The sequence below is a fragment of the Planococcus citri genome, chromosome 3 (genome assembly GCF_950023065.1).
Source record: "Planococcus citri chromosome 3, ihPlaCitr1.1, whole genome shotgun sequence".
Lineage (NCBI taxonomy): Eukaryota > Metazoa > Arthropoda > Insecta > Hemiptera > Pseudococcidae > Planococcus > Planococcus citri.
This window is the reverse complement of record NC_088679.1, coordinates 82,595,241-82,621,441: the sequence shown is the minus strand read 5'-3', so window position 1 is coordinate 82,621,441 and position 26,201 is coordinate 82,595,241. Positions and strand designations below refer to the sequence as shown.

Sequence of the window (26,201 nt, the reverse complement as noted above, 5' to 3'; positions counted from 1 at the left end):
TTTTTGAGTTGTTGAGGAAAAACTTTTGTAAAAACTTTAGAAATTTATTGATGTCAATGAGCTTTTTGCATGTGTTGGGGGAAGGATCAAGGTGTATTTTAAGCCATTTCCGCGATTTCTATCTCAAAACGTGTTCGTTTGGCAGCCAAAAGAAAAAATGTGGTCGACATTAGAGCACCTTACCCTTACCTCTTTGTTTTGTGAATTTAAATAAATGGAGCAACGTACTTATACGTAATTGATCCAAATATTGGAAATGGACCCACGGATTTTCTCCAAGGTGTCAAAAGTCTGGCAGAAAGCGTGATATAATTTCAGGAAATCAACAGGATACTTCCAAACCACTGGCACAAAAAATATACCTACGAGTTTTCAAGCGAAAAGCATACTGTATCCGTTTAAAACTGAAGTTGATGCTCCTTTCTGAAATGAGATGTGCAACTTTTTCATCACAGAGGTGTAATTTCTGCTTATTCGCAATCATAACCTACAAATACCACCTACACCAACTCGCTGAAAACTAATTTGGAAACGATGGTAGAATTTCTGAATTTCTGAATCGAATTTCATTCTCATTTTTTTCAATAAAAAAACTACGATTTTTGCGATTGGCAGCTTTCGTATGGGGTGAAATTGTAAAAAACTTGCGTTTTGTTGTTGTTTGGAAATCACTTTACTTTAGATACCTAAATGTAGCAACACCCCCCCCCCCTTTCACCTGTGTGGGTCTCAAATTTGTTTCTGACCGTTTTGAATTCAAAGTGAACCCCTCTTGTGAATTTGATCAAATTCCTATGGGTACGTCAATTTTGATTTTTTTTCGAGGTGGTTGTTTTTGCTCATACCTACTACTACGAGTATATGGGAGAATTTATGTATCGAACTGATTAGGTAATCAACTAGGTAAACACGTACTAGGTAACCCTACTCGACTACCAACAAAACAAAAATAAATCGCAAATATTAATGGAATAGTAAAAGCGTCATAATTGAAAGCAAACAAGAGTCACAGGACCGGTATACGAGTAGGTAGGATGAAACGTTGATGGGGGTTTGTTTGTAAAATCTGAATACATTGTGGATATACTCGTACGTAGGTAAGGTACCCACTTTTCTGGTACGAGTGGTATACATATATTCGAGTTGAAATTATTGCTTTTTGAAAGTGTTTGGAAATTGGATGATGATACGTAGACGTACCCCTTACCTACGACTACGAGTATATTACGTACGTTATATAGAAAGGATTTAAAATACTCGAAAACACGTCTGCCAAGAAATTGGCGAAAAGCAAACTATGAAATAAAATCGCAAACGTAACGGGCATTAGGAAATAAAACCATTCGAACTAGCAAAATGTAATTCTTCCAACTTACTCGTAACTCCATAAAACAGTTGCACGTTTTCGTGTGATTCGCCATTCGCCTCTGTTCGGTTCGGTTTACTCTTCTGTCTTCTCTCGTGTGTCTATAAACAGCTCGTCGTAGTCTTATTTAAAAACTTTATTCGCCCCGTCAAACTATACTTAATACGAGTAGTCGAGTACGTATAGCGTTGTCGGAACGATATGTTTTGATATTTTGTTATAAAAATCTACACCATATTTTTCTTTTCTTCATTCGCGCAAAAACACTCGTGAACGCAATTCTGTAGGTATTTATCGGGTATCCCTTTGAGATTTTTTTTTTTTTTTTCGTGGGAAGGCCTACCTAACGCCTAATTGCTAGTCCATTAAGGTACTTATCTTAGTATCGTATACTTACGGTATGGTACAATATTACGAGTACCTACGGTATCGTTTTTTTTTCTTTTTTTCTTTTTTATTTATTTTGAAATCTTCCGTTATAGCGATCTTTACGCTAGATTTTTCATTGGCAATTAGGAACTAATTTGCATATTTAAACGAAGCATTTCCTCATACAATACCTTGTTTGTGCGTTTTGAAAAATCGTTTAAACGCCAGAAAACATAGCTAGGGTAAAATTTACATCTTTATAAATGAAACAATTTACATTCAACGTGGCAGCGCGGCGGCGGCGCGGCGCGGCGGCGTGAAAAAATATTTTCCTTCTACCTAACTAAAAAGTAATTGCAATGCAATAGCTGAAACATGAAACTGCGATAATTTTCGACTAAATCTGACAATATAAAAAAATGCTAATTTTAACGCTTTCTTCGCGCCCTTCGTAATTTTTTTCTTCTAATTTATTCCAATCACAAAAATCATACGGCGCGGCGCGGCGCGTAGAATTAGCATTCGCAGCATCCGCGAGAGAAGCTTTTTGTTTTCTCATTATGTCTTTGTGGGTGAAACACGCATGTATATGAGTGTATATGTACAATTGTACATGTATACCTAAGATCTATGATACCTTCTCTATTGAACTGTAAAACATACTCGTAGTATACCTAACTTACGCTAATTGCTCGCAATTTATTTGTGCCAAGACCCATTGCTACTATTTTCGCGACAATACAAATACCGTGTAGAAGAATTGCTCTACTAGAAATCTCATAAATCATGCGGACGCAAAACAAATCTGAAAAACTCGAGATCGAGTATTTTGTTGCTAATTTGATAAATTATTGTTTATTTTTTCGATACTCGTCGAAGGTGTTGTGAGGTTCAAATGACGAGTTGTGGTACTCGGAAGATAACTACCAATGATTTTTTTCTCATTTCTAAAAATTTTTGCGGGGATAATTTCAAAAACGTGGTCCGAAAAGAGGGGTAGGTACTTTTGTGGGGTGAGGGAGGATTTAATCGAGAAACGCTTCGCGCTTGGTATTTTTTCAATTGAAAATTCGGTGTAGGTAAATTAATTTTGTAAATAATCTATTTTCCTCGTAAAATGTTTTTTCCCTCATCTAATAGGGCTGGGAATTTTTCTTCTACCTACTATTATAGTTTTTTTTTCGTGGTGCAGATTGTAAAGTGATAAGCTATTTTTTCTTACTCCGTGTTTTGTTTCAACATCACGAGGTCCTATCGAGGAATAGTGTGGTGTATTGTACTCGTATGTTCGAGGTGTAAGTTTGATTGATTCGAGTACTATTCGTGAAGGATTTACTCTAAATCGACTATCCATTTACGAACAAGCGTTCCGCACTTGGAATAAATGACTCGAAAAAGAATAATTCGATCGGTTCGACAAACAAGATGTATTGGGCGGAATTTGCCGAGATAGGTAAGGTAAGTAAGTTTATTTCACATCGAAGAGACAATAGACATGCCATGCCACACCGCTTAGGCTCAAACGACGAATTGTCTCAACATTGCCTAATGCCTACCTATATGCTGTCTTTTTATTTCAAAGTAAACCGAATCCTTGATTAATTGATGTTGATCGGTGTATCTGATTTAGTCGAGGTCTGTGTTATATGATGTGTCGTATTTGTCAAAGTATATCGAAGGCGGTTTATTTGACGAGACCACATAATTGTAACTCGTATAATGCGTATCTCTGGTTGCTTGATTGATGTAAAAATGTCGTTCATCCGCGTTAATATTTCGTTCACGTCACGTTGTTCTAGTTCTACAACGGCCGGAGTGTCAGTTTGTAAGAATTTATCTGAGCAGGCGTCATAATTGGTCATTTTTACGACGATTTTGTCCTCATTTTCAATTAGGCCCTTATAAAAGTCTTTTTCAAGTTCTAATTTTCATGATTTCCCTGAGAAAAATCACTTACATACCTACGCCTGTATGTGAAAAATAGAGAAAATTGCGAAAAAGTCGAGAAATTATGGCGATTCTTATCATTGAATTGGTTGCGTAAACCTGTCAAATAGGATGTACCTACTTTATTTTACAAAATTAAAATTCCACACCTCCCACCCCGGCCCCAACCCTTCACAAGTTAGAAAACCATTCCACGTTATTTATTTTTTCCATGTGCAGAACAAGTGGCCTCCAATAGCTTCCAAAGTTGAAAAAATGAAAAAAATAAATTTATCAACATTTTTTATTCATTTCTGCGGCAGAATTTTTCTAAAAAATTCCTTTTTCAAGGGGGAATTTTCCTCAACCCTTCAAATCTTTTTTTAAAACAATTTTCTCTGAAATCTAGTGAAGCTTGTTGGAAATTTTTGGGCAGAAAGTGAGATTTTATCACATTTTTGGTCGAATTTTGATGATGATGATGATGATGATGCTGAAGTGAGACCTCTTTCGGAATTTTTAGGCAGAAAACAGGACTTAGGCAATTTTTTACAATAATGCAAGAATTTTAGGCAGTTTTTGGCGAGAAGCGAAAACTTGACAATTTCATCGAAAGATGGCGTATTTCGGCAATTTCTGTAAAAACCAGGTCTGAAAATTTTAGGAAAAAGCCAAAGGTAGTCCTAGCTTTTTGGCAATTATTCGCAAAAAAGTAATTTTTGTCGAAGATGTGAGACCTTTTTGTAATTTTTCGGCAAAATACGAGATTTATTGGCAATTTTTAAAAAAGGAGACTGGAATTTTTTGCAAAAAGATCATTTCATGCAATTATTTCGCATAAAATGAGACTTTTGGTCAATTTTGATAAGAAGTTGCTTATTTTGGTGTTTTTGGCAGAAATTTTTAGCTCCTAGATGCAATGTTATGCCAAATGATTCACTTATTGATGTACATATTATAATCAACGTAGTTACATTTTTTTTTCTTTTTCTTCAAGAAGTGAGACCAATATTTGAATAAATTTGAATTTATAAAAAAAAATATATAAAAGTAACTTCACCAATCAGAACTAAATTTTGAGCTGCCCAAAGGGACTTTTCTTTGAGGGGGGGGGGGAATTTTTAAAAATGGCAAAAATAATTCATCAGTGTACTGTACACAGGCCTATTCATTTTCTGCTGAAAGAATAAACCTCAAAAAATTAACTTTCTGAATCGATTGCACCATTTTTGAGCCAACTTGCAGCCTCTAACGAAAATCTACTCCTCTTCGGTGATTTCAAATTTCTTCAGAAGACATTGCAATCAACTTGTTGGTATTCTTCCGGAAAAACGTATTTTTAAAAAAAATTGAAAACCTCAAAAATTTAAAAAACAGTTCCAAAAATGAGCTTTTCTTGAAAGCTCAATTTTCAAAACCTCGTCAAGTTTTAGAGCTACATATATGTATAATTTGAAAAAAAAAATCTCGAAAGTGCACATTTTTATGGAATTTACTCGCACGTTTTCGAGAGCGCTGAATACTAATACGAGTATAAACTCGTGTTTTTTATTCGGCCTTTTCAACGTGCTCATTGCTGTCTTCAAAATTTCCCAAAAACCAAAGTAATAAATCGTGAGAATTTTAATTTTTTTTTCTTAAAATCTGAGGTTTTTCATTTTTTTTTTTTTTTGTAAAAAAATATACCCTTTCCCAAAATTGATGCAGAATGTCAATGAAGTCAATTGTACAACACCTTCTGGAGCGATTCATTTGCGGAGAAAAAATCGTTTCATTCCGTTCTGAATCCTTTAAGCCTATATACACTTAACCTACACAGAAGTCAAACGTGACAATTCCCCTGCAGCGATACGGAAACACATCAGTCGACTTTCAAATACAGCGAAAAAAAATCCAATTTCAGAATTTCTCTCGTACCTCCTGTAGGGTAATAATATCTACATATACTACCGCACACTTGATCCAGTAAAAGCTAATAAATCACACGCGACAAGGTTAAAAATTAGAAAAAAACCGAGTCAACTGCGGGTATATATTTTTTCCATCGAACAAACAGCCTTATCTGAAAGAAAATTCTAGCCTAACGTTAGAGATACGTATATATATATGTTGTGTACCAAGTCCGAAATTGTACAATTCGGGGTTGGTACAGCCAATTTTGTACCATCTCCGAAGTGTCCGGACCAAGCGTGAATATTACTTTTTCATCGGACTTGGTTTGTACCATGCCCGGAGGGTCCGGACAAAGTGTTCGACTTGGTACAATTGTGTTGTGCAAAGTCCGAAATAGAGTTTTATGATGAATGAATTCGAATTTTACACCCCTTTATACCACAAATATTGAACCAAATAAAAGGAAATTTAAAGATGGCTCTAAATATAGGTACACCACCAGCAAAATTTTCAGGTGCTGAAATTCATTTGTTGATTTTTGGGGAATTTTTAAAGATTCAAATATTGCTATGCTCACTTCTCAAGAAAAAAAAAATAAAAAAAATCAAATTGAGGTACTTACTAATTAAAATGCTGAAATTTGGTTTTTACTCTTTATTTTCAACTTCTCAAGTCGTGAAATTCTCGTGCACTAAAACTTAGATTCAAAATTCATTTTTTTATGGATTTTTCAAAGTCAAAATTTTACCAAATTGTCGTGAAAGGCTGAAATTTGGTTTGTACCATTTTTCTGAGTTAATAGCTGATTTCTCCCGTAATTTTTCAAAAAATAAAAAAAAAATTGGATTTGAAGTAATACAAAATGGTTTTGGAAAAATTGATCGAAAAGGTCATAAAGATCGATGGCTAATCCGGGTTTATGCTAAATTTTAATTATACTCTAAATACTTATGTACAATTTACAAGTATAAAAAAATCGCAAAAATCGAGATGAAAACGCTTCAAAATTTGCTGCCTAAGAATTGCCTTGTTCAAAACCAGCACCAAACGACTCGAGAAGTCAAAAATAGAGAGTAAAAACCAAATTTGAGCATTTTAGTTTAGTTAGTAAGTACCTCAATTTGATCTTTTTATTTTTTTTCTTAGGAAGTGAGCGTAGCAATATTTGAATCTTTAAAAATTCCCCAAAAATCAACAAATATGAATTTCAGCACCTGAAAATTTTGCTGGTGGTGTACCTATATTTAGAGCCATCTTTAAATTTCCTTTTATTTGGTTCAATATTTGTGGTATAAAGGGGTGTAAAATTCGAATTCATTCATCATAAAACTCTATTTCGGACTTTGCACAACACAATTGTACCAAGTCGAACACTTTGTCCGGACCCTTCGGGCATGGTACAAACCAAGTCCGATGAAAAAATAATATTCACGCTTGGTCCGGACACTTCGGAGATGGTACAAAATTGGCTGTACCAACCCCGAATTGTACAATTTCGGACTTGGTACACAACATATACGTAGCTTAGTAAAGTACAAAACGCTGGTACAAAATCTGACAAAAACAAATCACCGATAATCCGCATATGTAAACGCCGCCATACAGCAAAATCTTAACGCAACTTGTGAAAAAAATTTACACGAACGAGTTGAAAGCGGAAAAAAAACGAAAAAACGAAAAAAAATCCATTTACGAGTACCAAAAACACGTCGAAACAGATTTACACCGCCGAATTAAACGTGTGTCAGAAACACATTCGCATATTTCCAGCGTGTAGTTTTATTGTTTTAATAGTTTACTCAGACATAACGTTCGCGTAACCAGCATAGGGTATGGTAGGTACATATTTTTTTGTTTCCAAAAAGGGGGAAATTATACTCGAATACTTTGCACGCTTCTTCGAAACCTTGCGACGTACATACAAAAAAATCTGTATACAAATACGTCATAAATGTAATAGGTATACCTAAGAATAGTCTTACCTACCCGTGTATACTGAGAATCGATTTGAAAAACCTGTCAACTTGTTATTCTAACCACCTTCCTCCATTAGAAAAAAAAAAGAAAGAAAAGAAGAAAAAAGTATTTAAAATATGTACTTTAGCTACATCGACACTGATCGAAGTAGATCCGTTGGACCTAAAAATACTCGTAGGTATACTTACATTTACGAAAACACACGGACACGCTATAAGTACCTACCTAACTTCAAAGTTACGAGTACTTAGCCGATGCCGCCTCCTGCGGCCATAACGGTTAATTACGCGTTTAATTTTCGCGCGAAATGAAAATTTTCATACGAACGTAAATTTTTTTGCACAAGATGAAACCACCTCGAACTTTGAAAACGTTCATATCAAAGAAGAACGTTACGCCAGCGCCAGCCTTTAGCTAAGCTGACTTCATATTTTCGATCATTTTTTTTTTCTCTCCCTCGAGAAGTTTGAAATTGATTTCCCACAAAACGGAATTGCTTATTAAAGTTGCACAAGGAAAAACTCGATCAATTTTACTTTACAAGCAAACGACATATTTCACTCGATTTTCTCCTTTTCTTTTCGTATCCTTAACGAGTTTATGCAATTTAAAAATCCATTATCATTCGCCTGCAAATTGCTTCGCGTTAAGTAAAACTGTCTAATTTCGAACGAAGCAATCGCTCGGAACCAATAAGTTATGTTAACGGCGTCGAAAATGTATGCAAATTTATCTTGCCAAAACGTGACCCGGCAGGCACCGTAGGTTAGGTAGGTACCTCTACCTACGTATTTTTTGTTCTACGAGTATCAGCCCTGTTACAGTGTTACACTTACTCGTACACAGCATCGTACGAGCCAATCATTGTTGCACTCGAAGGGGGCAATACACTTTGTATGTAACCTCTATTTCTATAGTTTAGGTTTTGAAATGGCGCGAATAAAAATCGTTTAGTTAGTAAGTACCTACGAGAGGGTGAAGGCGCAGGCATTTGTCATAAAATTCAATCGAGTATTTTGATTTCAGGGCAAGCGGTGAATTTTTAGAAAGAATTTTAGGTACCTACTTTGATTTTTCTGAAATTTTTAAATCCATTTCGGTATCGAACTGGCCTATGATATTGACATGGTGATCGCCAATTCAAATTCTAAAATTGTGCAGTCAAAAAATAAGTAGACTCGTCGTACGGGTACGTAAAAAAACATTATTTTTATCTCTCAAAATACGAAATTTCGAAAACTTTTGTCCTCGCCCCATTTGTGAGCTTCTACATATGTTTTTTTCCAAATTGGACTTTTGAAAAAGTATATTATTCAAACTTTAAGAAATGTCAAGCCAATAGCACACTTTTCACCTGATGAAACTTTACTTCTCGAAAGAAGAGGCTTTTGCCCTTACTCAGGGCTCGACCTCGGTTACTTTTTGAGTATGGGTAATTACTAAAGTTACTTTTTTTCATAGTTTTGGTTGCTAAAGTGACTTTCTTTTAATTTCAATCGTGAAGAGAAAAAACATTTGCAAACGTATCGGCCTACTTATACATGTACAGTGTACACTTTTGTATTGTTACTTAACTGGCTAAAATGCAAAATAGTGGATAAAACCGGCCTTTCTGCCAAAAATACCTAGCTAAAAATCTCACCTTTTGTCAGAATTTCCAAATACGAGTAGCCACGTTTCCGGCCGAAAATTGTCACTTTTTCGCAAAAAAATTCAACAAGTATCCATTCCCCTTCCCAAAAATTACTCGTACCTAAAAATCCTGCTTTGTTGCCAAAAAAATGCCAATCATCAAAAAATTTCTCACATTTTCAACGACTCGGTTTTTTTACAAAAAATTCTAAAAAGTTTTATTCTTCCCCAAAAATTCTTCGAAAGTCTTGCCTATTGCTGAAGATTCTTGCTTTTTCGCAGTTGAAAAGACTCGAATTTTACGGAAAATTGCCGGTTGCAAAGTGAAAATTTTCACTTTTCGAAAAAAAATTGTGAAAAAATGTACTCAATTTGTGTCTTTTGCTCAAAAATTGCTGATTTTTACTAAAATTATCAAATTTTTGCTTGAAAATTAGCCAAAAGCCCGGCATTAGGTAGGTACTTCAGGTACTTGCCAGAAATTGCCAAAGTTTCTCTTTTTGCCAAAAATTGTAAAAAAAATCCTCGTTTTTCAAAAATATTTTTTTTGGGGGGGGGGGTGTTTATAATTACAAGATTATTATCTACACCCGATGACGTCTTTTTTTGTTGAAAATTTCGAATTTTTACTTTTTATAATAAAATTGTCCAAATGTCTCGCTTTGGCAAAGATTTTGTATCAATTTGAGGACTAACCAACACACAGTGCCACAGATTGTATATATGTAGGTATGTACGCACTTACAACATTACATGTGCTATCTGCACTGCATGTATGTATGCAATTTCTCCACTCTGGCAATAAATAGGCTTACAAATTGGTGGCAGTGAAGAAGGTGCCGGTAGTATTTGTGCGGCGGGTGAGGTGAGATCGATACTTCTATACTAAAACAGTAGCGGCGGTAGGAAAATGGCAATGTAATAAACAAGCCGCGTTTCACCACCACCCTTTTCCTTTCATGTTCATCTGAAGGTGTTGCTAGTTGTTGGTAAAAAAGCATCAGCGACGCGGCCACCGCGCCGCACTTCTGCCATGTAAAACATTAGGTATACATTTATCTATATAGGTACACCTTGTAAAATGTAGATTAAGCGTGTCATTTGTGGTTAAAAATGTCATTTAGTCGCGCGTCGCTTTTGGAATATGGATTAAAATTGGACGAATATAAAGCCGCTCATTTCTTTAACACCCGCACCGGGCTCCCGGCTCCGGACTCCGGACTCCTGGAGTGAATCTACTGTCGGGGGACAAGACAGAACAAAGTCTTTTTGAATATAGCGGCGAACTCGTCGTTTTATTTTGGTCGTCACGTGAACTGAACAACGGTCAAGGGTCATACCTCGAAAGTGGCGAATGACTAATATGTTGGTATATTGTAGGCATACCGTCCGTATTTTGCGAGAAAAAGGGATTGCGGTGCAACTCGCGTTCGAAATAGTAAATTTAAAAACATAATGAAACGTAGATAGAACCAGCGAAATCGTGGAAAATTCAAGAAACGTGTCACCAGTAAACGTTCTTTAAATGGAAAAAATTAAATGACCGCCACGAAAAAAGGTCTTAATACATATAATTGGGAACATTGGACATTTCTAATAAAAAATAATCGTCAAATTGCTGAGATAATGTTTTAATAGGAAATCGTTGGTACCTATTCGAGGAGATCTTTCTTTTGCTTGTAAAACTATTTTTTAAATTTTTAATCGAAACTTAGTCCTTACTTAATACCTACCTGTAGAAATACTATAAGTAAATCACTCGGTGGAAAATTGATTAGTGTGAGAGAGATTCGATATGTTTCGAGTTGAATTCAGCTAAAAATAATTGTAATATTTTAAAATCGAGTAAATTTCTAGAAATTATTCCAACTTTCGAAACAATTTTCAATACTTTTTGAAAAATATGACTATTTGTATGTACCTACTTAAGTAGGTGTGGTTTTATTATCTACGAATTATCGTATTAGCTTCGAGGGGTCCTTATTTGTTTTTTCTCGTTCTGTCTTTCCCACGTGCCCACCTATGCGGAAATCCGATGTAAAAAGAAAAGAAGAAGAAAATATGTATTATTTTTCCAAATCAGCTAAATGTATGCGTAATAAATTAGACCACGCTAGAACGATAACGATATGTTTTTAGATACGTATTTTAAATTCACCAACAGTCTTAATTTTCCCCTTAACCAGTAGGTATTTTTTTTTTACAAATTTTTACGTCAATTCCAATCTATGTTATTGACATCCTTCGATCCTCGAATGATGACGCAAAATATCTGTGCGTAGGCTCAAACACGCTGAAAAAGACATCTAACGATTATACAATTGTATACGAGTGAAAATGGAGACACCAATGTTCCATAATTATTTATGGAACGCCGCTGCGACGTATGTATACGTACTTGCTGGCACACTGTGCGATTCGTAAATATACGTACCTCTACCTACCATTCCAGTTTCCACACGCTGCGGTGAAAATTTCATTTCATGAAATGGAAATTCTGTTTGATGGTGGTAGGCGGCTACTGCGCCAGGAGCTGCTGTGAAAAATTCAGACGATGAAATTGAAGTTCAGTTTATGATTGTAAGGGAGTGGAGCTGCTGTGCCTGATAGCGGAGAGAAAATTTCAGTTCTTGAAATTAAAGTTCAGGTTGATAACTATTAGATCCGCCGCAAAAAATTGCAGTCAATGAAATGATGGTTCAGTGTGTGTACCTACTGCATTGGATATTGCAGTCAAAATTTCAGTTTGGAAAATTAAAATTTCAGTTGAATGATGGAGGGGGGCTACTGCGCCAGGAGTCACTATGACAAGTATTTGAGTTGATGACATCGCAATAAAAATTTCAGTTCACAAAATTCAAGTTCGGGTCGAATATCAGTAAACGGCTGCTGCGCCAGGAGCTTCTGTAAAAATCACATTTGACAGAGTGCACATTCGATTTGGGGTGACCGGGGCAATTGCCCAAGAGTAAAAATCATGAAAATTTCAGTACCTAAAATTGAAATTCAGCCAGATGGTAAAAGGGGCTACTGCGCCAGAAGCTGCTGTGAAAATCTCATTGGACATAATACGCAGTTTTTGTGGCAGGAGCGGGAGGGTACTGTGCTAGGTTTCCCGGTGAAAATGTCAGTGTGAAAACTGACGTTCAGTTCAAAGGTGGGAGGGAGGCTTCTGCGCCAGGAGCTACCATGAAAATCTTATTTGACGAAGTGTACGTTTGTTTTTGTGGCGGTGGGGAATACCGCGTCAAGTCTCTTGGTGAAAATTTCAGAACACAAACAAATTTATAAAATTCAATTCAAAGGTTTAAGAAGTTACTGCGCTAGCCCTGATGAAAATACCATTTGACACGGTGTGAGTTTGTTTTGTGGTAGTGGGGGTGCTGTGTCAGGTGTCTCACTCCCAGCGAAAATTTCAGGGCACACGATTGAAAATCGTTTCAAAGTTGGAGGCGGGTACTGCGCCAGGAGCAACTGCAAAAATCTTACTTCGAAGTGTACGTTTGTTTTGTGGCAGTGAGGGATGTCATGGTCAAGTATCTCAGTGAAAATATCCTTTGACATTGTGTGAGTTTGTTGTGTGGCAGTGGGAGGAGTTGTGTCAGGCGTCCCAGTGAAAATTTCAGTGCGCACAATTGAAATTCATTTCGAAGGTGGAGGCGGGTACTGCGCCAGGAGCTACTGAAAAAATCTTATTTTGAACTGTACGTTTGTTTCGTGGCAGTGAGGGATTGCCATGTCACGTCTTTCAGTGAAAATTTCAGCGTATAAAATCTAAATTCAGTCCAAAGGTGGAGGAGGCTACTGCGCCAGGAGCGACTATTTTGATGGGGCGAACGTTAATTTTGAAGCGATGAAGGATGCCATGTCAGGTTTCCTAGTGAAAATTTCGAAGCACATTTATAAAATTTAGTTCAAATGTGAATGAGGCTACTACCCCAGGAGCCGCTGTAAGATTTTCATTTGGTGAAACTCGAGTAACTATATCGAATTTCTGATGAATATTGGGACAGGGCTACTGCGCCAGGAGCTTCGGGAGAATTCTCATGTGATGAAGTTTTAGTTTGGTTCGTAGCAATGGTGGATTTTGTGTCAGTTGTGGTTTGGTTTGTTGTGGTGCGGGATTTTCTGTGAGGCTTTCTTGGGAAAATTTCAGTGCTCAAAATTGAAATTGAGTTTAATGGCGGAAGAGGCTACTGGGCCAGGAGCGGCTTCAAAAATATAAGTTGACGAATTGAACGTTCAGTTTGTGGTGGTGGTAGTGGTTTGGCCTTCTACGATAATTCTCGCAGTGAAAATTTCAGCGGGCAAAATAGAAATTGTGTCGAATTATGGAAGGGGCTAGTGCGCCAGGAGCTAGAGAGAAAATTTAATTTGGTGAAATTGAAATTTGGTTTATGGTAGGTATGAGTAGTAAGAGAGAGAGGCTGCTACACCAGGTCTCGCAATGAAAATTTCAATTCGTAAAGTAGATGTTCAGGTGAATATTGAGAGAGGGCTTCTGCGCCAGGAGGCGCTAGGAAAGTATCAGCTGCCGACCAAACAATGCATATTGTTCAACGTGATGTCGTCTTGGAGGAGCAACTCTGTCACAGTGTCAGTCTACGTCAGGTGTCTCAGTGAAAATGTCTGCTTAAAAAAATGAAAGTTCTGTTAAATTAGGAATGGGACCTACTGCGCCAGGAGCCGCTGTGAACACGTTTGAAAATGAAAATAAAATTCATTTTACGATGTCGCGGGGAATGGGCCGCTGCTGACGTTGCGTCAGGTCTCATAGTGAATGTTTCGATCCATAAAATGAAAGTATCTACTGTTCAATGGAAGAAAGGAGCTACTGCGCCAGGAGCTGCGATCATTCTTCGGTCTGCAAAGTAAAAGTTCAATTTTTCAATTGCTTTTGCGCCAGGAGCTGCTGAGAAAATCTGTTTAGATCAAATCGAAGTTCCGTTTGATAGTGGTGAGGGGCTACTACATCGAGAGCTTCGTTGGAAATTTCTGTCTATAAACTTCAAGTTTCGTTTAATGGTTGAAGGAAGCTACTACGCTTCTGGAGCTGTAATAAAACATACAATCATAAAATGATTGTTCAAGTTTTGATAATAGGGTGCCTGGGTGCTATTGCGCCGGGCGCTGTGATTAAAATTTCACTTCCCAGAATTAAAGTTTGATTTTTTTTTTAACCCAACGTAAGAGCAATAATTATTTCTTTCGATTTTTCAATGTTTTCAGTTTCAGTTGGTTTTTGGTTTACTCCCCTCCCCTCCTAAGTACTAGATTTATCACTGCGGAAATCATTTTCCACCATGCCTTTTTGCTTCTGAATTTTTTTTTTACAAAACTTATAGGTACCTACATACGAGTATGTACATATTTGAGAGTTTTAGAATCTTTCTCCAGTCAAAATTTATCTCAATAAAGCCAGACTTGTACCTCTACCTTTGACACTTTGCAAACGAAGAGCCATCGGGATAAAAAACGAGAACAACAGAACTGCAAGTAGGTGTAACAACAACAACTTGAAAAATAACGCAGTGGGTACCTGTAAGCGAGCGTTCTCGAGAATCCGGGCTAAAGCGAAGAGGCGAGTAGGGAAAAAAGGACACTCGAACGCGTATTATGTAAATTCGAAATTACCGTTTGAGATGCCAACGTTGCCGTTGTTGTGTCGTGTCGTGCATAAAGGATACCATACGAGAATTGGACGAAAGCTCGCAGAAACGGAAATTTCATCGATGGAGTTCCGGTCAAACGGATTTAACGACTTATGTCCGTAGTGTCGAGGCTATTATTGGTAAAAAAATATATTCGCAACGAGGGAGGCATCTTCGCAGCGAATTGTGTGTAAAATATGCGAGTAGCTTATACTGCTGCAGCTAAAGCTGACATTGTCGCAAGTTGGAAGAAAATACGAGTATATTTCTCCGTCTCGTAAGACCTACAGAACAGGAAGCGAACTTCGATGGCACGAGTAATGAAATGGTGCTCTTTTCACGAGTTGGGCATGGTAAACCGAGTGTAGGTAGGTAGCCTGTTGTCTGAAAACTTGAAAAGAGTATAACGCGGGTTACGAGTGGTGTTTTAAACCTTAGAGAATCGGCCACGGTCACCTTTAGCCTGTCAAGGTGGAGGCATGTGAAAAAGCTATTCCTTATTTCGTTACGTTAAACGGCCGACTTGTTGGGTACCTCCCTTTTAATAATTTTTAAACGACCCTATTCACCTAGTTTTTAATCGTCTTATACCCTTAATCAACGCTCGCAACATCAAGTTCACCTCTCTCGCGTTGCGCCGCTGTATAAATTTCTTTTTTCCTTATTGTTTCCCGCTTGGCTAATTTTCATCATGCGTATACTCGTAGGTAGCTTTACCTACGTAGCACTCGCAAACTTGCACATTGTTTTAATAATTATTCTGCGCGAGTCTTATGCGAGCTCGTATTACGTATTACAAAAACGTTACCTACTTATGAGGGAAAGGGGTGGCGAGCTTTTTGCTGTTTCAGACCGTGTTGTCGCGAAATTCCGATAATTCAAAAGGAATGTAGATCAGAAAATAAATCATTTTTGGATTGATTGGCTACGCCTTGAATTCGAAGGCAATTGTTTAAAATTTTTCAAAGGACCACCAACGAACACCCACCAAAGTTATTAGGTGCCAAAGTTAATTTTTGGGCCCATTCACATTAATATACGTAGAATTACTCGATACTCGTACTACCGAAAATTAAATACTTTCTAGGGGCTCCGGAATGTTGTTTTTTGGAAATTATTTTGAAAAAAAAACCGAACGAATTGAAGGCAAAAGCTTTCGAAAATTCGTTGGTATTTTGATAGGTGAAAGAGCTGTTGATTTTTTTTTCATGCGAAGAGTTCGAAATTTTCGGTTTCAAAATTTTAGAATTTGAATGATGGTTTTTTAAAAATTGCTACTTGGAATAAGAAAGGCAAACAGGTCTGTACGAACTGAGAGCAAAAGCTTTCGATAATTCGTATTTTGATAGGGGAATGATAAATTTCTAGAAATTCCTAGTTTGAAAAAATGCAAACGAACCCCAACGAATTGAGGGACAAAACGTGAAAAAGCAATATGTACCTATTTTTTCATGTGAGGAGTTTGATTTCTGGTTTCAAAATTCTGCTATCTACCGTGAACGAGAACGTCGTCGTTGCGTACGGAGGATCCTTCCATGACTTCTATTGGCATTCAATTCGTAGGTATCCATTGACTCGTCTGTAACTAAAATTTTCATTTCTTATTTTGCTGAAACATTTTTTTAGACTGCTTTTGTTTTTCTTCGACATGTGCTTTCAAAAATTTCCTTCTGATGGGCGTGAACTGTAAACCTTTTACATTCTACTCGCAAATATGCGCATTACCTATACCTACTGACTACCTACGAGTATAGTTACGTACGTATTTAATCGCGTAATTTTATATAAACTTTTCTTTTCAAAAGCCTCGTCGCTGTTCAACTCTGATTTTGTCTCTCCCGTCTCTTTCTTTGCGCCTCATACGACAAAATAAACTCGAACACGATCGCATAGAATAAATTTTAAATTGTATCGTTTAAATTAAATTTCAAACGAGAGCTAAGCTGTTTTAAAGCATCGCGACGGTGTAAAACAGTAGGTACTGCATACATACTTTTGTACTCGTATATTCGCGCATTTGATACGGCAAACAAAGCGAAGAATTTCAAACCTACGAGTATAGAATGTATACCTATTTCGTTAGGTTTATGTAAGCTATTTCGTCTACAAAGGCATATTCGGCGCTCGGATTAGGTATCTACGCGTAAGTACATTTTGTATAGGTGGAAATGGGAAAGAGAGTACACGGAACAAATTCTTGCCAATCTAAGCCGCACATTGAAAAAAATAAAAAAAATTTCGGCGCATTCGATATTCAGTTTTTGCAAGCATTTGCGCGGTGACCTTTGCAAAAGTGCTCGTAAGTTGTTAACAAATTCCGGTGCTGTGGCATCATTTCGCGCCTTTAACTTAAAACCGCCATAATCATAATGTATAAACACGCGGCGAATTTTTAAGCTGCCAAAAAAGAGTGAGAGGGAAAAAAAACCATAAGTACTACGTTGAAAAAGAACAAGTCAACGATTCGATGCAAATTGCGCTAGGTAGATAATATAGCCATAGCCATAGGTGTACGAGTGCTTACGAGTAAATTGTAGGCGTCCAGGTAGAGAATTTCGGCGCAGTGAAACGAGCTGCGTAGATCAAGAGGCACTGTGCGTTACGAGTACGTACGTCGTACGGGTACCTGCTACCTTACTGCTTATACCTATATAAAAATAAGGTAAAGGTTCAGTGGCCTTACATGCGCCCGTAAATTCGATAAATTCAAGGTTACGTATCGGTTTAAGACGAACTTGGTTCACTTAGGACATGGGTTCCTGCTGCATAGCTATTGCTACTCGTATTACTCGTAGGTAGTAGGCACTAGGTACTCGGTGTTGGTTGTACATTTACTCGTATAGGCTCGTAAGCTCTGGAGATCAACTCGCAAGTCGCAGCTTACTTCAACGTGCACGTGCAACTTTGCTCGTAGCTGCGCAAAAAATACGTATTTGGTTTATTCTAGATTATTCCTGTTTCATGTGTTCGTACATTTTGTTGCGGTTCTTGCTCGCTGTGTTTGTGTTTGTTTTGCTTATTAGTAGGTACTGATTTTTGTACACATCTAAGTACGTGGCAATTTAATCGAAGAATTCCGCCAGGTTGGCATTACCTTTTTTAGGAAGTGATAGACATTTTTTTAGAACGGTACTTTAAATTCGATTCGGGTGATTCGGATGGAGAGGGCAGGGTGACTCTTTATTTGTACGTTTAAAATTCAGATTTTCTTGCTCCCAACCTCAAGACTGTTGTTATTTTTTTTCAAATCCGCAAAATTTTTCATTTCTGCGTCAGAACTAATCTAAAATAATCCCATTTGAAATACCAGTTTTCAAAATGTTCAGGGCATTTCACTCTCCTTCACTCCTTCTCATGTAGTTCATTTCAAGATCCCGATGTTCTCAATATGATTGGAGCACTTACTTAAATTTTTCTCTCAAAAATTCTGATTTCGCTACTAGGAAGGAGGGGGGGGGGGTGAAACTGAAATTTTCTCAACTTAAGCTTTCGAAAATTAATAATTTTTCAAATGTAAAACAACATTATTTTCTATGTGAGAAGTCAATTTTTCAACCCTTCCTACTTCGGTCGAAAGCTGCAAAAAATTGATGATTCGAAACGTAAAACTACACATTTTTGAATTTTCGATGATGCAAAAAGTTGGTTTTCGTGGCTTCAGAATTTTCAATTTTTAGGAAATTATATAATATTTTTCAAAAATTCACTATTCTTTACTTTTTTCAGGACATTGAGCAATGACCTTCGCTCAGGTCTGAGGGTACATTCGTCATCAAAGATTGGAGTGCAGCTGTGATGTTTTCTAGGTCCAATTCTGAATCTGTGTTGTCGAATATGGTCATTAACATGTTGCACATCGCCACTTGATCAGTCAAGTCTTCTTGAGGGGTTTCGATGACAACATATTCGTTCAATTCAGGATAGAATTGTACGGTTTGGACAGGAGCTGCTGGAGCGGTTGACACAGTTTTTGGTTTGAACTTATTCGTGGCCATATTGCCATTTTTGTCGATGTTGAAAGTTTTTGGACTCGTATTCGGGGATGTTAAAGTTGGATTCGGTTTTTGCTGTTGAGGATTTTGAAGTATCATTTTTTGTTCCAGTTTCTCCATCGAGGGATAAATTGGCATATTCTTCATCATTGAGGTGTATTTGGGTGTTTCCGTCTGCGTAGAAGTTCGATTGAAAGCATTCTTGATGTTTGCTTATGCTGCTTTTTGTGACACAAGATTCCATAAAGCGACCAATTGATTAAGATTTTTAATTTTCGAAAACAACCGATTTTGGAAAAAATTAAAAATTTTTGTTTCCAAATTTCAGGTGAAAAAGAAGACATTTTTTTGATATTTTAACAGAAGTTGTTCCCAACTTTTGACCTAAATTTTACTGTCCGGGATCTCCCTCCCTCTCGTTCCACTTGCGTGTTGGTTTTGGAAAGGTTTTAAAAATCAAAAAAATGACTCGTAAAACTGAGAGAAGAGAAGCCAAGGAAAATCATTTCTATGAAAGACTGTAGGTACATCCTAGCATGTTACACCCTTAGCAATAATTAGCAGTATTGTAAATGAGACTGATTTCCGTATGGTGGGAGGGGGGTACTGGGAAGGGAGAGACCGGGGGGGTTGTCATTTTAAAATTAAAACATCTCTGCGATGAATCGTCAAAGACAACTATACAGTTTTTGAATTCAGCAAAGAAATAAAGATTATGTGTAATAACTACTTTTAAAACGTAAAATATGAATTCATTCAACATTGCGCGTTTAAAAGCGTAAAGATTCGCCTCCAATGACCCTCAGTCCTCAGGAACTGAAAATAAGCTCTCAAATCATTGCTATACGATGATTTCAGAAATTCAAGGGTAGACTGCAGGTCTCCCATGGAACATTGTATGTAGGATAGTTTTTTCATTGGGTTGCGTTGATCCAATACAATTGCAGCTTCGGGGTATCTACCTTCCTATACCAACATATGTATGTACTATGTTGTATGTACCTGTAGTTTCATCTTTTGGCACATCTTTTTCCAAATACTTATCACATAATTGGTCAAAATTCCGTAGTGTTTTGAAACTATTCGTCCCTCTCCAGCAATGGATAAAGAAATTTGATAATTTTTTAAAACCTCCTCTTCGCAAAGGCTGTAAATGTTCAGTTTGTATGTGCTAGAACATGTACAGATCTTGTACTTCAAAATGCATTCGTGCAGGTATTCTGAGCCCGAGGTGCTTGCAAATTTTGAGGTTTAACCTTCCGTGAAACATGTTGAATAGGTTTTGGCTTTTAGTTTGTGTATGTATAAAGCTGTTGGTAATGGAATGATCGAGTGAGGGGGCAGGTAGTTGAAAAATTTGCGCGACAAGATGAAAGCAATAATGGAGTGAAGGAAGTTGGGGGTGGGGGTTGGTGGATTTGGGTGTTGCAGAAAAGAGGCACTGTTCGCCGGTGTTGGGCAAAGGCACCGCGACGCTATGATGCACCTCGCTGCCACGGTGATGGGCCGGGGGGGCTCTCGGGGGGTGTTTCTCGCTTCTCGCAGAAGGTGGTCGGGGGCCGACGACGACGTCGGCATCGGCACTGCGATGATAATTCGTCTAACGACCGCGATACAGCGCTGTCTCTTCGGCTTCGGGCGGCTGCGGCTGCGGCTGCTGGCGCCGCGGACGGCGCTACCGCCTGCGTCGTCGTTGTCGCGTCGCGCCGCTCTTTGCCCAAAACAGCGGCGGCGTAAGTAGAGGAACGTAGAGGAACGCGTACGGCGTTCGGTGTACGGTGTACGTACGTACGGTTTGATACTCGGTGAACGCTCTCCTGCTCCTCGGCGATGGCGATACGTCTGTCTTTTTCGCTCACGCGCGTACAAGCTCGTGTCTTGGTGTTTTTCTCTTCCTCATGCACACGTTGATTGGCGCTTTGTAGTTGTAAAAGCGACCGCCGCAAACGTGCACGAAAATTTTTCGTTCGTCTCGAGTACGAGTAACTATTATACGTTCGAAGCGCGATCGGTCGATTCGAATAACGTTTTCGGTATTATTGTTCGCGCGGCGTGGTGTGGCGTGGCGTGGCGTGGCGTGGTGAAGCGCGACGTTCAATTTTTTTGGCCGAATTTGAGAAATTTTTGTGTCCGATGCTAAAAATGCTATCCAAGTTGAGAAACGGATGAAAAATTAACCACGGCGCGGCGATCATGAATCATCACGTAGCACGTTGTTTTTCGATCAGAGTTTCGAAAATTATCGCATAATACGTCGTATTATCGATGATCGTACTCGTAGTTTTGTTTATGGTGAATTTTTTCTTATAAGCTTAATTATTAACTCGCGATCACGAATGTTAATTGGTGCTTCAGTGTGCATCGTTATTTGACCAGCAGCATAGGTACTGCGGTGTTGGTGAGATCATCGTGTGTGTGTGTGTGTGTGGATCGGCGGCAGACAGCAGGCGAAACGACACGTTTTGCTTCACAACACGTCGCGTCGTCATGTGGCCGATCTAAAGCTGGGAAATACCCTGCCGAAAACTTGGCCAAGGTATTGCATCTAGAATTTTTATCCTCGTGTTTACCTACTAGGTAGTACGTCTACGTTTAGATATTAGATCCATCCCGCATCCCATCCCTTGAAACGGTAGGTAGTAGGTACTTTGCAGCTTTTTACCTCCAGAACTGGCGATGGCGATGGCGATGGCGTGATTAGGAGAGTCTCTCATCTCGTGTGGTTGTTGTACTCGTACCATACACAGATGGAGCGGTGCAGCGTGCTACGTGTACGTACTATGTAGTAACGTGTGTTTTCTCGTTACTCTTTTGCGAATGTGTGTTGTTCGGCATGTTGCTTTATCGATTGCATTTCCTCATACCTTCTCCTCGCTCGGATAGGTACATGATAATGTTTAGCAATACTTCTTCCGTAAGTAGGTAAGTTGATTGCAAGTGTTACAGATCCGAGTACCTGCAGTACCTGCAGTACCTGCACTAAAGTACCTACCTACGAATGTGATCCCCGACCGACCGCATCATTCGCACGTCACATGACGCGAACATTTGTTGAAAACCAACCGATGCCAAATCCAAATTGTACCACATTACTTGCCTCATTCGACTCTGCCTCATCGCCATCATTATCATTTCGTTATATAATACGAGTGTCGAGTATACTACGAGTATATAGTATATGTAATATGTATGTATACCCCTAGTTGACCGCGTATCGTATTGCTCGTGTTTAGATATTATACAGTAACCTAAAATATTTCGCTTTTGTACCGAAAACGATTAATTTGACTTTCACGAATATTGCAAATGACCTTAGTACAACTTAACCGCCCCGTCTCTCTTCCTCTCCTTCTGCTCCTCTATGTGTATTTACCGCTGAGAGCGGCTGCGATGAAAAAAAAAAAATCGCTCGCATGTACGCGTGTTTCTGCTTTTCTCATCGTTCGTACGTGTGTACACAAATACATCATAATTATACGTATTCTACATACGCGTTTATATGTAATGTACGATGGCCCTATGTTGGTTCACTGGGCTATACTGCTTCCTTCCTTCGTCTCGGTTCACCATCGCTGCGCTGCGCCGCTCCTCTCTACGAGTATACATTACACACATTGTAAACAAAAGTATATAGAGCCCGATTTCCGCGATTTTTCTGTTACAAGTATTAATTAGAGTTCTCGAGGGATGCCGCAATTATCACCCATTGCGGGGGTTTTTTTCTCTTTCATAAGACGCGAGACTCGCGGTTCGTATGGTTTATCGTAAGTGAGGTAAATGCTCGTTGAGAAGTTGTTGGCGCGTGTGATTTTCGTCTTATAGACGTACATATTATAGAGCCTATACATCAGAATCACGTACCTGTAGTAGGTACCTACCTACATACATGTTATTTGTAAGTCAAAAGGGTATCGTGCTACAAAAAGCACGAGATACGTGTGATTCGTCGAGTGTTAAGTGAGCCCCAGTGTGTCGAGTAACTATACGATGTTACATTGTATGCGAATGTACGACTGTAATCGTATGTAGATGTACACATTTGTATACGTACAGTTACAAGTAGCAAGTGCTTAGGTATTCGTGTGTATCGAATGTCGAGTCGTTGATGAGTGATGATGAGTGAAGCATGGAGCATGGAGCGACGAGCCAACGAGAGAGTCAACGTGTACGTTTTTACTCATCCCCTTCACCTCTTTATTTTTCATATCAGGTAGGTAATCCTGACGAAGAACATTTTTGAACTCGTATTCTCCGAATTGGACGGCACCGAGCTAATTTGAAAGAGCATATCTCGAAACCCACCGACTAAAATTTTAGATGCTCGAGTTCAATTTTGGATTTGTGAATTTTTGAAAATTCGAAGGAATAATGAGCCATGTTGAGTAATTCCTTCAACTCATATCCCGTACCTACATCAATAACTAAGTACTAATTTTACGAGATGTGTAACGGTCCTGTAAGTCCTGCAAAAGTCCGCTTTTTGCCGACGAGTCCTGCAAATCCGGCACTTGTCCTGATTTTTATCACTTTTCATCGAAAAGTCCCGCTTCTTTTCAATCAAACTTCAAATTATCGAATTAATATTCTCTTTTTTCGGGAATTTTGAAAAAATTTCGTAGAAAAGAGCTCATTTGTGGAACTTGAATTAGGTACACATTTTTGAGAGCTCTTGCCTTCGCTTCACTCGGGCTGTTTGCTCTTCCACTTCCAAATGAAAAACTTATCGTTCAAATTCCAGAAATATTCAAAACTTGAATCAGAAAAACAAACTCCTCCCTTGCATAAAGAAACGTTTTTTTCAGCTTCTCAAAATATGGATTTGCGAAAGCTTTTGGCCTCGCTTCACTCGAGCTCGTTTCCTTTGTTTTTTTAATTTTGTGTTTTTCAACAAAAAAAAATCATAATTCGAATTTTAAAATTTTGTAGTAAAATAATAGACTTTCTATACATATTTTCGACATCCGCTCGCTTTAAAAAAATCTTGGGATGTTTGAAGACATTGAAAAAAGTGAAAAATTTGAATTTAAAATTTTACCTCGCTCGCCCCCTTCCCGCTCTTCAAAAATCTCGAACGTTTAAAAAATGCCCTGCCAAAGGTCCCGCTAAATTCCTGTTTTTTTATTTTGAAATTTTGTTGGATACTCCGTTTTAGACCGCTTTGGAGCTCCCAGCGAGTAATTTTCTCAAGAAATTTCAAATCACTCTGAAAGGGATGAAAATGAACTTTGACACCTATAATTTTGGTCGCGGTGCTCAATAAGCATCGTCTCTGCATTTTAAGGTGATTATGGAAACTTTCATTCTAATTTGAAAATCACTCAGAAAAAATTTAAACTTTGGAGATGCCCTTGTAAGGGAGATAGAGTCCTCAAAGAATCGTGTTTTTTTTCGCTCTATGGTCCCTATACTTAGCCAACCTGTTAATTTGCGAAAAATGGCCCAGGTTTCGAAAGATGTTATTCGAGATACTGCGTCGACCTAGGTCATGGTCATAGCCTTTAAAATCTAGAACCATTTTCATTCCCAGTAAATTCATTCTTTGAACTCCCCCCCCCCGAAATACTTCGCATTAAATATTTCAAAATATCGAAAGATATCATTTGTGAAACAAAGGAAATATTGATATAATTATATAGACCTCATAAATAAATAAAAAAAAACACCCCAAGGCTCAAAAACGTGTAAAATTTTTTTCAGTTTTTTGAGCTAATAATGCCCAAAAGAATGGTACCACTGCTCTATTTTATTCGGAGTTGCTTGGCGACCGATTTTCTGGTTTTTGGTGAATTTTCGGAAATCCAAAATTCAGTTCTTTCAGCGATTTGGGATTAATTTCAGAAAAAATGCATTTATTCGTAAAAAATGATGAAAATTGGTCCTGAAAATAATATTAACTCTCCGGAATTAGATTCGAGTAATGTTTCAAGGTGCAACATGGTCATGTACCTTGAAACACTAATTGGTGTACTTTGAAACACCCTGAAAACTGAATCTGAATTCAAATTTAAGACGTAAAATTCTCTCGATTCCATTGTCAAATATATACTTACTCGTATTTCTGGGAAACTTTTGACGTAAGTATTTGTAGATGATGGAAGATTGCATGATGGTCTCGAAACGAACAACTTCTTGTACTTACCAACCAAGAAACACACAAAAAAAGTATAACATGTACATTTTATGAAGTATTTCCGGTACTGTGTATGTACAATGTTCGTTCAAAATGTAATTATGGAATATTTGATACTTAGGTACGTAGAATTATACGCGTACGTTGCGTATATTTGTGTGCGTTTTTAGGCACAAAATGTTTTGTGTCTCAAGGTATACGAGTACATGGGATTACAAAAAATTTTGAAATATAAAAATCATCGACGCCTCGTTATATATTAAGTCGTCCATCATCTTACACAAATTCTGAAAATTTTTATTTGACTATGGAATAATGGACAAAATGTTACTTTTACTTACATTCTAGTCACAACAGCGAAAATAGAAAATTTTACGAAATTTATTTATACTCCTGGTATTGCAAAACTATTCCAAGCTGTTCAAAAACAAAGGTGCAATCGCAACAGATCTTTGGCTCAAAAGGTTAGAAAAACGCTAAAAGGCTACAAGTGTCCCAAGGTACAGCGGTATCAAGGTTCACGTATGTACTTCATTTCCCCTACATAATTGTTCGAAGCTTATTCCCCGAATTTTACTTCTTTTAGCAGTATTAAGCGCACCTTCATTTTTTTAGAGTGAAAAATTGTCACCGTTTTTAATCGATTTGTTTTTTTTTCTTTGTTGCAGGTGAGTTGATCGAATTTTTTCATCGTGAAGAACCTTTTCAAGGTTGTGGTATGTGGTTTAAATTGCAATTTTTTTTTCGCGAGGAAAGGCAACTATTTTTTTTTCAATTCTAACCTCTAAGAGAAAATTTTCAGGTGCCCAATTCTGTAATTTCCATGTCTGCTAGAATATTTTTTGAAAGCTTATAATAAAGATCGAAATTTGATCAGAAACTCCATACCCTACTGGCAAATTTTTTAAAGTAATGATAGGCTATAATTAAGAAGACCTACCCATAATGTCAACTGGCAGAATTGTTTTCTCATCTTTCGTTTTATTTTTTTCTCATATCAGTCGGAAATTTTCCAACCCCCCCCCCACATCAAAACCATTGGTTTCGTGCCAATTATCCCCGGGTTTGGCGCTTTCAATGTTGAATCACAGCTCAAAAACCTGCATTTAAAATTAAATTTTGCTCGAGACTGAATTTAGAGGAGAAGGAGGCATCGGTGGAAAGACGATTTCTTGAAACCAAATTCATCAAATGTTTGTACCAAAGAACATCTCAATTCCAGATAGAATAACATACGTTAAAAGTGCTGTTTTCGCTCTTGCGTG

The 26,201-nt window shown here is 37.8% G+C and overlaps 1 protein-coding gene across 1 annotated transcript in view; it reads left to right on the top strand.

Moving 5' to 3' along the window:
• The first annotated feature begins 20,724 nt into the window (after positions 1–20,724).
• Positions 20,725–26,201, top strand: part of dnc (phosphodiesterase dunce) — a 474,861-nt gene continuing 469,384 nt past the window's right edge. The window contains exon 1 of the mRNA XM_065356110.1: positions 20,725–21,342. The gene's annotated coding sequence lies outside the window, so the exon portion shown is untranslated. The remainder of the gene's footprint in view (positions 21,343–26,201) is intronic.